The sequence below is a fragment of the Artemia franciscana genome, chromosome 8, assembly GCF_032884065.1.
Source record: "Artemia franciscana chromosome 8, ASM3288406v1, whole genome shotgun sequence".
NCBI lineage: Eukaryota > Metazoa > Arthropoda > Branchiopoda > Anostraca > Artemiidae > Artemia > Artemia franciscana.
In genome coordinates this window covers 36,874,053-36,888,397 of record NC_088870.1, presented here as the reverse complement: position 1 = coordinate 36,888,397, position 14,345 = coordinate 36,874,053, and the positions used below count along the sequence as shown (strand labels likewise).

At 35.3% G+C, this 14,345-nt stretch overlaps 1 protein-coding gene across 2 annotated transcripts in view; it reads left to right on the top strand.

Annotated features, from left to right (window-relative positions):
- LOC136030373 (RING finger and SPRY domain-containing protein 1-like) overlaps positions 1-3,057 on the top strand; it is a 227,843-nt gene extending 224,786 nt beyond the window's left edge. For both annotated transcript variants that reach the window (XM_065709295.1, XM_065709296.1), the window contains exon 13: positions 2,818-3,057. The gene's annotated coding sequence lies outside the window, so the exon portion shown is untranslated. The remainder of the gene's footprint in view (positions 1-2,817) is intronic.
- The last annotated feature ends 11,288 nt before the right edge of the window (positions 3,058-14,345 follow it).

The window sequence follows — 14,345 nt, the reverse complement described above, 5'->3', positions numbered from 1 at the left end:
GGCGCCTCTCGACGATTTTATAGCCTAGTAAACGACACAGCATTCGCAAGGGATCTTGACTAATGGATTATTCTTCTGGGTTTGGTCTATTTTGAAAGACATTTTCGGCCTGAAAAACCTCTTCCCAGCTAATTTATCTACTATGGGCTGCCTCACCGTAGTAGCATAATATTTGTAGGCATGAATATTTAATGAGTAGGAGGTAATAGACTTGGGACCGCCTGTGCAGGATTTCGACTCTTGTTGATAGAAGAGCATCGCAAAGTGCTGAAAACCATGTTGTGACCAAGATGGGCCAAGGATTGCACAAAGCTTCCTTTCATACTGGAGGTCCCCAAGGACTTCTTGCTGCCCGGTTATAAGCCGGCTTAAGCGCTTCAGTGTAGACTTGAGAAGATATGTTGATCCTCGTTCTCCAGAATCATTGCTTTTCCTGGGGCCAAAATAATTTCAATGATTTAAAGAACATAAAAATTGGAACTTGGAATGTTACGACGTTAAAAAATGATTATCGTATTGATAATTTGACTGACGAATTCAGACGATTCAAACCAGACTTATTAGGAGTTTCAGAATTTCTGAATCCCAGAGTTAGGAAGCATGAATTTAGTTGATATAGAATTTGTTTACTCATCCAGGAAGGATGGGGTACATAGACAGGGGTAGGGCTAATGATGAATGGTTAGACTGGGAAAGTATTAATAATAGAATACTAATTGCTCATTTTATGACTAAAAAGTTCAGGGTATCAATTATAGTAGTGTAACTCCTATAATACCTCCTCAGCACCTCTATCTTCACGCTAAAGTTTCAGTTTTGTCCCAATTTGCAAAACGACTCCTGAAACACATGGGTCGTTTAGTTAGAACAGTAATTAACTTTTTAAAGTGCCAAAAAACTGTAACATGAAGAGCAATGTGTTGAAGAGGAAGTACCCCCCCCCCTCATATACGTAATAATTTCTGGTTTTTTTTTAAGCTATAATGTTGCTCCTTACTTTCAGTTGAAATTCTTTTTTAATTCAATGAAGTTTAGAGACAAACATTTTTCTAAAAGCACTTGAAAAAGTATGCCAATGAAAGTAAAAGCATATAAAAATGAAAAAAGTGAATAATTACAAAAAATACACAAAATAATAGCCTTATTTGCAAAAACTAATACATAAACTCCCATTATTTAGTTCTGTTGAGGAATGCCGAAACTCTGGATGGATATTTTTAATGGTATCGACAGTTTTGAACTTGGTTATCTAACACCAAAATATTTAATGCTTTAGACTCAGTTTTGCAAAGAGTAGCGCAATATCAAAATAGTTTGCTCAAAGTACGACATTAAAACTAAAATTAAGAAAATCAAATAAAATTTTATATTTTTATAAATATTATTTTTATAAAAATTATGAATACAGAAAATCAATATCCTTTATGCTTCATAACTGCAAAAATTAAATATTTTTCAAAATGACAACTAGGTAAATGAAATCGCTTCTAGAAAAATCATAAATAAATGACTATAAAACACAAAAAACTTATCTGTCAAGGGTGAAAATACAGAAATTACCTGCATTCTGTTCGGGCGAATCGCTTCTGGTTATAGTGGCTTAGTATATCAGCTCATGGGTACTCTTGCAATGCAAGCAAAAGTTGACAGCATATTTTTACCGAAATCGCCTTTTATTAATTTGTTTTTCTTGTGTTTTCTATAATTATACGAACTTTCTTGTGTACTAATAACTGCACTAATTACTAATAAACCAATACATATTTAGGATCGCCATAAAAAGCTGATTCTTTGATTGAATGTTATCAATAGCTAGGCTGTTGTAATTTCTTTATTGACAAGGATTCTTATTTACTTACCATTAATTACTATGAAAAATTTGATTTTTTTTTTGTTACTCCAACCAACTCATATAAAAAAAAAAATATTTGTGGAAAACTGGAAAAGGGTCACTTAGTCACAAACTAGATTCGATATTTTTCTTATTAAGGGTCAAAATCTATCGGCAAGCAGCCAACAATGGGACAGCACACATTTTTCTATGGTTTTCCCCTATTTTGCTCTCTTTCCTTTGTTTTTTTTATAATTACTTTATAGTCCAAGATTTCCGGGGGGACCATAGCGCTCCCCCTTGCCGACGCTCATGGCGCGAAGGTTCCTCTATGAAAAATAAAAGCATATCATACTCCAAATGCAAAACTGTAACGAAGAAAAAAGCGAGGGTAATTCGATCCAGTCAAAAAAAAGAAGAATAGTAGAAAATATATAGGTTGAGACCTTTGCTCCACTGTCCTCGGTGCGAAATGCATGCGATGAGTAGAAAAAGCAGACTAAAGTCCTCAGGACAAAAGAAAATCTTAGAAGGTAATGCTAACATAAAATACGCCCTTTCCAAGTAACGGGGAAAGGGCGATTGTATTTACAGAATCGCACGTTGAAAGGCTATTTAAACAAGGGAATTTACTTTCTGTAAGGATTTTTCTAAAGCTAAACGTCCCCGCCGCCAACGATTTCAGTGTTGAATTTTGCTATACGACATCTGTTATTTTACATTTAATAGATGGTGCTGAACAAACAAAAAAGATCCAAATCTATCTGAGACAGACGCCATACAAATAACTCATGTAAATTGACATTTTCTTCATCATCATTACAATTAAATCTCAAATTTTTTATTGATATTTTTACCCAAAGACATAGTTTATTTATAGAACGTTAGACATTAATCTTTCTTTTATAAAGATAAATTTTCTTGTTATTATTATCTATAGAATGTAAAAATCACCTCAAGAAATTTTGAATTATTCATATTTTTAGAACCACATCTACAACCCAGACTGCAAGATAATGTTCGAAGGGTTGGTAACAACTTGGAAACGAAATAAAAGGCGGAGTATTTCCTTCAACAAAATAGGTAAATGTACCGGAAGGACTACACCAGGCTAACGAGTATTAGTGCTAGAAAATGTGTGCTCATTACGGTTATTTATGAAAGTCATTACTGTTTATTTACACTTTTTGTTATTTTATCGTATTATTATTAATTTTATTTTATTATTGTTTTATTTATTATTACTTACACCTTTGAGACTTCATCAATCTGGGGGTAAATTTTCTTGCAGGAAAAGTGCACGGTAAGATGTTATAGGATTCAGCAACAAATCCATAATCCAACCAAATATTTTTCCCTAGTAGGAGAAGTAGAGCGAACAAAATCCTTGGAAAAACAGAAAGATAAAGCAAACGCACTTGGTCACTGACACCACTAAAACCACCACATTATTCAATAAATAAACAAAAAAAAAAAAAAATTCTGGAAACTGTATATGGTCATAATTACTCAAAAATCTTATTTTACATAAAATCAACTCAAATTTTACAAAAAAAAAATATAAGTCCTTGGTCACTTTTATAAATAAACGGGAATGTCAGTACTTTATCTTCGGAATTGTTTCTGAGAAACGTCTTTTATATATATATATATATATATATATATATATATATATATATATATATATATTTTTTTTTTTTTTTTTTTTTTTTTTTTTTTTTTTTTTTTTTTTTAGTAGTAGTAGTAGGCCTAAACACTTTTTTGTGAAGACTTGTCACTCTGTCTAGCAGCTCTAATAACATCGTTTTCGCCCCTTTTTTCTATCATTGTTTCTTGTTCATGTGTGTTTGCCTTTTTTTATCTATTGATCCATTTTTCGTCATGGGAAATAAATAAATATTATTATTTTTATAGCGTGTCTGAAATTTAAACAAATTATATTCTTAGTCTTACTTAACTATCTTTTGCTTCTTTCTCGTATTTTCCTTAACCTTCTACTTATAACTATAGCTATACTTCTTCCAGTAATTAATTTAAGAAAAGTTTTTTTTTTCAAAGAAAAGTAAAAGTGATTTCCAAAATTAAAGCAAGCATATATAAAGCTAAACGTAAGACCGTAGTTGTTTGGCATGAATAAATGGAACGTACATGAAACGAATAGAAGTTACAATTAGCAATGAATGCAGACTTAAAGTGAATATTGACTAACACAGATAAGGGCAATGTGGTTGCCCTTCAAAACATAAGGGCTAGAGTGCCCTTTGTGGTCAACTGAAGGCAAAATAAATTTTAAACAGTCTTTCTTTTTTGTAATATTAATCAAATTAAACACTATTCCATTAGTATAATAAGCAACAAATTTTCATATAGGTTTTCTTCCTTTAAATTTATTCTTTTCAAATATAAAAAAAACTAGTCTTTTTCAACTGAAAGTAAGGAAGAACATTAAACTTAAAACGAACAGAAACTATTGTGTTTATGATGGGAGTTGCCCCCTCCTCAACACCTTGCTCTTTAAAGTGTTTTAGCACTTTAAAAAAAGTTTATCATTGTTCTAATTAGACGAACCTTGTGTTTCAGGAGTCGCTCTTAAAGGATTGTTACAAAATTCAAATTTTAGCGTAAAGAGCGAGGGTTAAGGAGGAGGCAACCTCGCTCGTATACCTTATAACTTATGTTCGTTTTAAGTTTTAATGTTGCTCCTTACTTTCAGTTTTAAAAAACTTGTCTTTTTATTTAAGTTCTGATTGTTTTTTAAAGAATGCCAGAAAATTTGGCTCCACCTCAGAAAAAATTTCTACTTTCCACAAAAATATATTCTAAATAATTCAATCTCAGTGATAATTTACCCTGGACAATTACCATTTTTATCTCCACGCTTTAAATTGAGCTGGAAAAAAAAAGCAAGACATAAAAAGAATTTCGTGTTGAAATTCTGGGAAATTCCCCGACCGCAAAATTTCCCCTGAAAAGTTCACTTCCTGGAAACTTCCTCACAAAAAATTCTCCCCTCGTAATATCCCCCAGCGGAAATTTTCCTCCTCCCCCCCCCCTTATTCGAAAAATGTATGCATACTTCTCAATAGCAAATACTATACATAAACAATGGGCAAATTTTATAACTTAAAAACCTTTCCCGACAGGCTGTGTAGAGTCATGTTATCTACAAAGGCTTAGTTGCTGGGTGTTTCAATTATGCTGAACAATATGGCTATCTAAATTTTGACCGGAAGATTTTGGGGAAGAGGGCGTTGGAGGGGGCCTAGTTGCCCTCTAATCTTTTTGGTCACTTAAGAAGGGCACTAGAACTTTTAATTTTCGTTTGAATTAGTCTTATCCGTATACCCTAGGACCAATAGAATGATATGATCATCTCGGGGGAAAACAAAGAAACAAAAAGAAAAAAAAAGGATCCGAGATCTTTCTTCCCGCAAAAAAAACAAAAATTCCATATTTTTGCAGATAGGGCTTGAAACCTTGGCAACAGGTGTCTCTGATACGCCGAATATGGTGGTGTAATTTTCATCAAGATTCTATGAATTTTATGGGGTGTTTCCCCTCTTTTTCGAAAATCTAGTCAATTTTCTCAGACTCTTAGCCTTTGATGGGTAACACTAAACTTAGTGAAAACTATATATTTGATTTTGGCATAAAAAGCCAATTCTTTTGATATATTTATTCGTATCAAAATTCCATTTTTAAAAATTTTGTTACTATTGAGTAACTGTTTCATATAGAATACAAATTTTCAAAACACTGCTTCAACAAAGTAAACAGATTACTAAAAAAAAAAAATCACTAGTTGGCGTTTTAAAGCTTTATTTAGGCATCAATTTTCTACACTTATGGATAAAATGGAAAAATAGAGATCTTGTTGCAACACTAAAGAAAAATAGTAACTATCGCTAATGTCTTCTACCACTAGAAGAAAAAATAGTAAAAAACAATTTTTTTCCTTTCAAAAGAGTAAAACTAGTTGGATAGTAACCTAACTGATAGCAACCGAACAAGTGATTTTTTTTCTAAGAACTGCCTCTTTTCCTCTCACCTTAACTAGTTCTTTTCAAACAACACACTGTTAAAAATAATGCTCTACTTTTTGGAATTTGAAGGGGTGACAACCGCGGAGGATACTATCACCGCGGAGGTGATAATATCTATTCATTTTATTCACTTACAATAATTTTTTTGCGCTTGATTTTGAACTGATTGTTCATTTTAATTCATCTTCGTCCTATTCATTGATGCAAGGTGTTTTCTTTTCCTTTTACTTCTTACTTATTACATTGATCTTATTTCTAGTAATTGGTTTTATTTTGTATCGTTCTACTATATGGCAAATCGTATATAAATTTAGTATGAAGAACATTTTTTAACTTTGGGCCATTTGTGATTAAGAGCAAGAACATTGAGGAGCTACAAATTGAACGAAAACAACGCCGGACAATGAAAACTGAAGGAGAACTATTGAATATAAAGTTGGTTCTCACTTTGAATGGTAAATTTTGAATTCTGATAGGGTTGCTTGGAAGTGTTTGATCAAACCATCTTTACTAGTGTCATTTTGAGAATAATGATGATAGGTTTCGGGAAATTTAAATAATGGGTAAAAAATGGAAGTGACTGCGATCAAAAAAAGGCAAAACAGTTGTAAAATAGAATGGAATAGAATAGTACTTTATTATCAAGCAAACTGTCACAACATAAAAACTGCCGAACTTGTAGCCTGCAGTCAGCTAGGCTACATTGTATACAAAAAAAAAATAGGTACATAAGTGGAATATTAATACATTGCCTGTAGCGATGAACCAAACTGGCCTATCAATTAAAATGATTACAATGAATAAAATGAATAAAAATGAGTTCTTAAGTCCGCAAATATAACTACATAAGTAAATTGTGAGTAAAATAAGTAAAAGTAAGTAATATAAGTAAAATGAATAAGAATGAGTGTATAAGTAAAAACTTAAGTACGTTATAAAAAACATACAGTGATGAATCCAACTGACCTATCAAATGAAAATGATACAAAAAACTAACACATTAAGAATACAAATGATACATTAACATTTCATTTATTTATGATTTCAACAAACGCTGGCACTCTTTCTGCAACGATCAGTTCTTGCATTAATAGGATTTAAAACCGGTATTTTTTGTGCTGTGATCGGGTTAAATAGGTTTTTGGGGGCAATAAGGGGCTGGGAATATACAGTGAAAGCGTGGGTTACGACGCAAATTATTTCCAAAATTGGTACAAAGAGTAACACGTTCGGCTGCCAAGGTAGAAAGGCGGAATTCCTTGAGGAGGAGAGTGTAAGGCACTTTTATTTTCCTTGATAGGGATATCTGTTTATGTCGCGATTCTTAAATTTCACTTCGTAATATGCGCGTTTGCGCAAAAAATAGCGTATAAATTGTTCAAGGGGGGAGTCCTCACAGCCAGCTTCCCGGTTCAGATCTTTGCACTCAAGCCGAATTGGATGGATTAGTCCGTGTTCCCAACAAGAATATATGTAATGTTTGAGGAAAATGAAGTCACAGTCTTGCAAAAACGAAACAACACATAAAGAAGGATCTGTAAGGTTGGATAAGTGCAGGCTGGACTGCTCATAGCCCTTTTCTGCCATAAAAGAATAAATTTCGTCGAAAACCTCACTATCGCCTTAAATAAGCTTTGAAGCACACGTCGGACACTTGTGCAAAGTGAGCAGCATCTTAGCAACAAAACCAAAGATATATGTTAAAGTATAATTTTCAAGACTGCCATACACTTCATTGAAGTGTTCATTCTCTTCTTCCAACGGAAGCTCATCGCTTTGGTGAACCGTGGTAAGCCCAGTCAGCCTCACCTATGTCACTTTTTTTCTGTGAAAGGAAGTCTAACAAAAAATTTCCCTGGTCAGGAATTAGCTTGAAGTTACCTGTAATTTTGATGGTAATTGTTGGTAATTTTGCAGCTACTAACCAACAATTACCAGATAATTAACCAACTATTATTCAGTGACTAATAAATATACACTGGATCTTTGATGGGAGATTAAATGGGAAGAGCTTTTGATACGTGCCGAGAATGTAGTAGCCAAATATTATTGAGTACGACCCTACTGGTTAATTTATCTACAGTGAGCGTGCAAAAAGAATTTGACGCACTTTCCAAAACATGAAATTTTAAATTTTTATTACGATGTAAGACAGAAAAATTACCCAATTAGTAGAACTTGCCTATTTTAGGGAATGTGGCAAAAAATTGTTTCGTGTTTTACAAAAATGTCACACAAATACCTTTAGAATAACTGCAGCTGATTTTGGTTTGCTCCAATGTCTGAAAGATTTTCTGTGATTTAGTTATACCTACTTAGTTTTCAATCACAGACCAATGTAAAGGCGTAGGATCGTAATATGTCTTGCCTGTGATGCCGAACATCCCCGTTATTGCATTTGGCATTTTAATAGATTCTCTTCAAAAGAATTGTCACAGATACAGCCATATTGGGAACCATCAGGAGCTCATATTGCATTTCTATCGGGCTTTCATTGTTTAGACCAGTGATTCCCTAAGTGGTCCATGTGGACCCCCAGGGGTCTATGGGAGATTTGACATGGGTGTACGTTGACATAAAAAAAAAAGAAAAAAAAGGTTTACAATAGCCTACGAGAATTTATATGGTTTTGGTAGTGAAGAACTGAAATATTGGCTTGATTTCACCCGTCAATACTACTACTATTACTCCTATTAACAACTCGCTTCAGCATCACGCCGCCTGAGGCCAATACATCTACATACGCTTCTCCTCCATCCTAATCAATCCAAAACCTCCCTCTTGACTCTCTCCTGAGACATTCTAATTGACCTAAAATTTTCCTTACGACCTCCTCCCGTCCCACTCAGGGACAACCTGATTTTCGTTTGGTCCTAAATGGTTGGCTGAAAAGGATGGTCTTTGGCAATCTGTCATCTTTCATCCGCAGAATATTACCGAGCCATCTCAACCTTTCTCTCATCATAGCCCTAGAAAGTGGGGTTAGGTCACATTTATCGTACAGCTTACTGTGTGAGAAACAGCTAGTCAGACGAGTACCCAAAACAATACGTAGGCAATTTCTCTGGAAAACATCTAGCAAATCCACCTCTTTTTTGAATCACCCACTCCTCAGAATCATACTTGACCACTGTCATCACTGTAGTTTCCAATATTCTAATCTTGGTTCGCAGACGTGTCTTCCTATTCTTCCAAACCTTTTCAACTACAAAAAGCACCTTTATCCTTGGCTATTCAATTTTTAACATTTTCGCCACATCCACTGTCATCACTATTAATTACATTGAAAAGTTTCAACTAAAAGCAAGGATTAACATTAGAAATCAAATCGCTGTTCAGTCCTTCCCTTTTTATGTTAGGTTTTTTTGTACTTCTAAAAAAGGTTTTTATTCTAATTAAATCAGTCTTGTGTTTTTTGAGGCATTCTCAAAGAATTGGGATAAAAAGTCAAACTTTAGTTTAAAGAACGAGGTATCGAAGAGAGGGATACCCCCATATATACAGAATAATTCATGTTCGTTTTAAGTTTTAATGTTTCTTCTTACTTTCTGTTGAAAAGGACTAAATTTTTTATTTAATTTCTCATCATTTTTTGAATAATGCCAGGCTCCCCATACACGGAAAATTCCTCTATGGAAAGTTCTTCTCATGTAAAATTTACCCCCCGCATCCCGTTTAAAGATTTCCCCCCCCCCAGAAAATTCCATCCTCGCTGAATATTCCCCAAGGAATTTTTTTTGCGGATGATTATGCCTTAAAAATTCTCCTTAGCATGCTTTCATCCTAAAAAGACTTTTGATTCTGATCGTTTTTCAAATCCTGCGGGAAATCCCCCCTCCCCGTGAAGAGTGCCTCCCATGGGAAAAACCCCTACGGAGAATTCCCCCCATCGAAAACTCCTCCATGGAGAATTTATCCCATATAAAATCCCCCCTCACGAAAAAATTCGCCAGACATTCCTAACCCGCTGAAAATTCCTCCTCCCCCCCGGGACATACACACAGGTAAAATTTACTTGGTAAAGGGAAGGGGAAAATAGGATAAATTAAAAGAACTTCATATAGGGGATCTGACAAACTTCTCCAAAGTAAAATATACCCTGGAAAGTTTATCCCCCACCCCGGAAGCTTCCCTCCCCATAGAAAATGCCCTCACCCGAAATATATCTGTATACTTCCCAATAAATATATGCTATGCGCATTTAATGGATAAATTTCACAACTTAGAGTCCTTTCCCAAGGGGTTTGGAGGACCTGTTATTCCCAAAAGTCTAGTTTTTGGACCTTTCAATTATACTGAACAAAATAGTTGTCTCATAATTTTGATCAGATGACTTTGGGAAAAAGGGACGTTGTAAGGGGTTTGTTGCCTTCCAATCATTTTGGTAACTTTAAAGAGCACTAAAACTTTTAATTTCGGTTCGAATGAGCCCTCTCTTCAAATTTTAGAATCATTGGTTAATACAATCACCCTTTGGGGAAACAAAATCAAAGCATAGCTCAAAAATTAAAAACGCTTTAGAGTTTAGTGTTTAGTGTGTCCGAAATCTGGTTAATGTCAACATTTACCAGTGAATATCCGAAATTCCTTTTTCTCTGCTTGGATTTAATTTACTTTTTGAGTCAACTTTTTCAGTCTTATGCAAACTATGATGGTAAAAGTTAGATTATGTTAGATTTTGTTAGTTTGATTGGGTGGGGTTAAAGTTGATCATAAATGTCAGAAATATGTTAAAAACCTAAGCTAATCTAACCTGTTATCATCAAACCTTGCATTAAACTGAAAAATTTGACTGACAATGCTGACTAAATCCAAGGAGAAAAAAGGTATTTCGGATATTAACCGGTGAATGTCGACATTCACGTTAACATATACATAAGTTTTTTCGGGAATCAGCTGAGGAGCCTGGAAATTTTTGGGAAAGCTTTAAAATACGAAGAATTAGAACATAGATAACCTTGATCTCATTGGTATGATGAAGCAAACGTTCTTTTTTTTACCATATATACTTGACTTATTTAATTCGTTAGCTGTTCGTTACTATCCAGCTTGTTTACATAAAATTATTCTGTCCTTCAGCATTTGCGCTCAACCTCCGGTGAAGGATTTATGACCATGGCGATTACATGACCATGGCATTTATGACCATAGCGATGAACTTTCCGGTGTCATATTGCACTGAAACATGGGGCCACCCGTTTCCATTTGCAAGAAGTCTTAATTTGCACAAATACCCTAAGATTCGTGTTTTTTGCAATCTTCTGCTCTTTACTAATGATAACTGCATTGAAAAAGCTTCATGAAAGCCTATCCAGGAACAAAAAAGAAAAAAAGTATGCTACACAAATTACACTTTATTATTCTTCTTGAAAACGACCACCAAATCGAAAAATCACTGAAAGATTTATTGGGTAATTTTTCTAAAAAGACAGTTTTGCTGAAGCCTGCTTTTTAAATTGCACTTACAGACTTGCGGTTCGATATTTACTAAGTTGCAGCTACTGCAGCAGCTATGAAATGAAAAATGATGGAAAAAATAAAAAAAAATTAGCAAAATAAAGAAAGGTGATTCCATCAGGGACCAAAACGGAGCTAACCGTTTACTAGAGAAGTACCCTCTTTAGTTTTTTACATCTTCAGTAAGACTGATTATCAGATACTACAGACATATACGTAAGACAATGCATAGACATACGATAAATACATGGCACTTATCCCCTGGAAGACTTCTTAGCCAACAAAGAAGGGCAAAAGCACACAAGTCAATAACACACTCTAAACACTAACTCAGAAAGAAAGAAAAGAAATTAAAGAGAAGCCAAAAATCCTTAGCAATGTATTGAAAAGGTTGAATGAACGGCACCTTCGAGCTGTTTCAGGCGTCATGTCCCAGACAATATGACTCGCCGTTACAGGATTTAAGTTTCACCTTACAGATCGAGTAAATCGAGGTTAACACGGTTTATCTTACGAAGATGATAATTAGTTTCATCAGAGGTAAAAGACGGCGAATTACTAAAGGGCCTAGGGAGGTCACCATGGAGCTGAGAAAGAGAAAAACCTGCACTTGAAGCAGTATAAAGCGACTCAAGACCAAGTAACGTGATAGCTCCTGAACGATTGAGGCTTCTAGCTTTATTGTAAACCTTAAAAGGGATTTTTAAAGAGAAGAAAATTTTACATCCATATTGCTGGAAAGTAAGAAACATATTACTGGATCAAGCAGTAAAAAGGGAAATTTCAAAGTTGATCTCTGAGACGTATACTTACGCTTTCTTTTTCCCGTGGTGGCGCAGTGGATTTGACCTTAGCTTGGTAATACTGGACCCAGAGGTCGAATCACGCTGCAAGAATGCACTGCAGGGCCGACGCAGGGACCATAGTAGTCAAGAAGCGTCGTTAATTCTTAAATAATCCTTAAATAACTTACGCTTTCTTTTTCCTGTGGTGGCGCAGTGGATTTGACCTTAGCTTGGTAATACTGGACCCAGAGGTCGAATCACGCTGCAAGAATGCACCGCAGGGCCGACGCAGGGACCATAGTAGTCAAGAAGCGTCGTTAATTCTTAAATAATCCTTAAATAACTTACACTTTCTTTAAACAACGAGAATCATGCACATCTTTATTTTAATCAATTCCAAGTGTCGTTTGAAAGATAGGTTTTCGTCAAATTAAATATCCAGGAATTGAACACGCCCACCTCTAGATCTAATAATGGATACCGATGTATCCTACAGATGGATCTTAGAAAAAAAAACTTGAATTAGAAAAATTTAGTGTAAGATAATACGCATCAAATCACAGGAACAATCTCTCGAACCAGTTCACTGGGCTCAACAAAAGTATTACTCATTTCTTCCAGAAGGGCCAACTGTGCTCTCGTCAACGAAAGAAACAAGTACATCCGCAAAAGGTCAATTATAATTACTACTATGAGCATAAGAATGCTTATGATGACAAAGTCTATAGCAACTTACAGTTTTCATTTTTTTTCTGCGTAGAAACGATAATTATTAGGAGAGGGCTCTCTCGAACGGAAATTTGAAGTTCGAGTGTCGTTTTTGAGTAACGAGATCGCAATGCAGCAAAACTTTGATTTCTCTCATTTTGTCCCACAATAAATAAAAGCTTTGGCCCAAGATAACCAACTTAATTATAACTGTCAAACGCTATATAAACAGCGTCCCTCTTAGTTTCAGGTGCTGAAATGACTTGGGGTGCCGCTTTCATCCCCTAATGTACATACAGTCCAAGAGAAATGAACTGCGAAGTCGTCTCCGGTCTGGATGACTGGATGTCGTAAGGGAAGATTTAAGGAAACTGGGAACTTTCTGGGAGGGTATAGAGAGGGAGGCGTTTAGTAGATTAGGATGGAGGAGGGCCGTGCGTAACTGTATTGGCCTCAGCCAGCTTGGTGTTGCAGTCAGTTACCAGTAGTAGCTATAATAATAATATTTTATAATAATAATTTATTCCAGAAAAAAGCCCGTGGGCCATAGGAAAATTACATAATACACAAACAACAAATTAACTACATTAAATTAAAACTATTTAAAGAAAACGCTCCCGATGCACCGCTGCAATCCTGACAAACCTTGCTATCCTTTTAATACTCAGGAAATTTGTATCTTTCATTCTATCTACCATCCATATCTCATTCAATTTTTCTTTACCATACATCTCACGCCTCCAATCATTCAATTCGACACATTCACACACAAAATGTATTAAACTTTCATCCTGAGATCCGCACATAGGACAAAGAATAGATTCTACCTTCTCCCCTTTTCTCCCTTGATACTTTCTTTTCTCCCCAATCAAAAATCCATTTCCCCTCCAATTCAAATAAGCCTTCAAATCCTCTCTACTTAACCCAACCTTCCAAAATACCTCCTCCCCCCAACTCCCCTTTATCTGTCTACAATTTTAACGACCCTGAACGATCCAGACTTGCCCACCATATCCGTATTTCTTGATTCTTCAATCTCTCTTGTACCTCCCTTATTACTATTTCCTCCATACCCATAATCCCCTTTCCTTCATTCCACCATTCCCCTAATCCACACTTATCTAAGATATCCTTAATCTCCGCCGGCCACCCTGTTTTACTATTCTGTCTCAACGCCTCTAAGTATGCTGCCTTTGCTACCGTAAATCTCTGCATACCCAGTATCCTAACCCAATATCTCACCATGGTCACTAGCCTCATAGATCGCAGCGATACTAGACCTAAATCCCCCTGGATTACCAAATTACTAAACGAATCCCATAGTCCTAACATCCTCTTATAATATCTCATCATAACCACCTCAAGTTTTGGACCTTTCCGATAGCCCCAGATCTCTGCTCCATAATGCATCGCCGGCACTATCTTACTTGTCCAAATCCTCTTATGTACTCTAATATCTCTCACCCGTCTAAGACTACTCCTCGCTATTTCACCGCTAATATACCTCCCCCTTGCATTCGC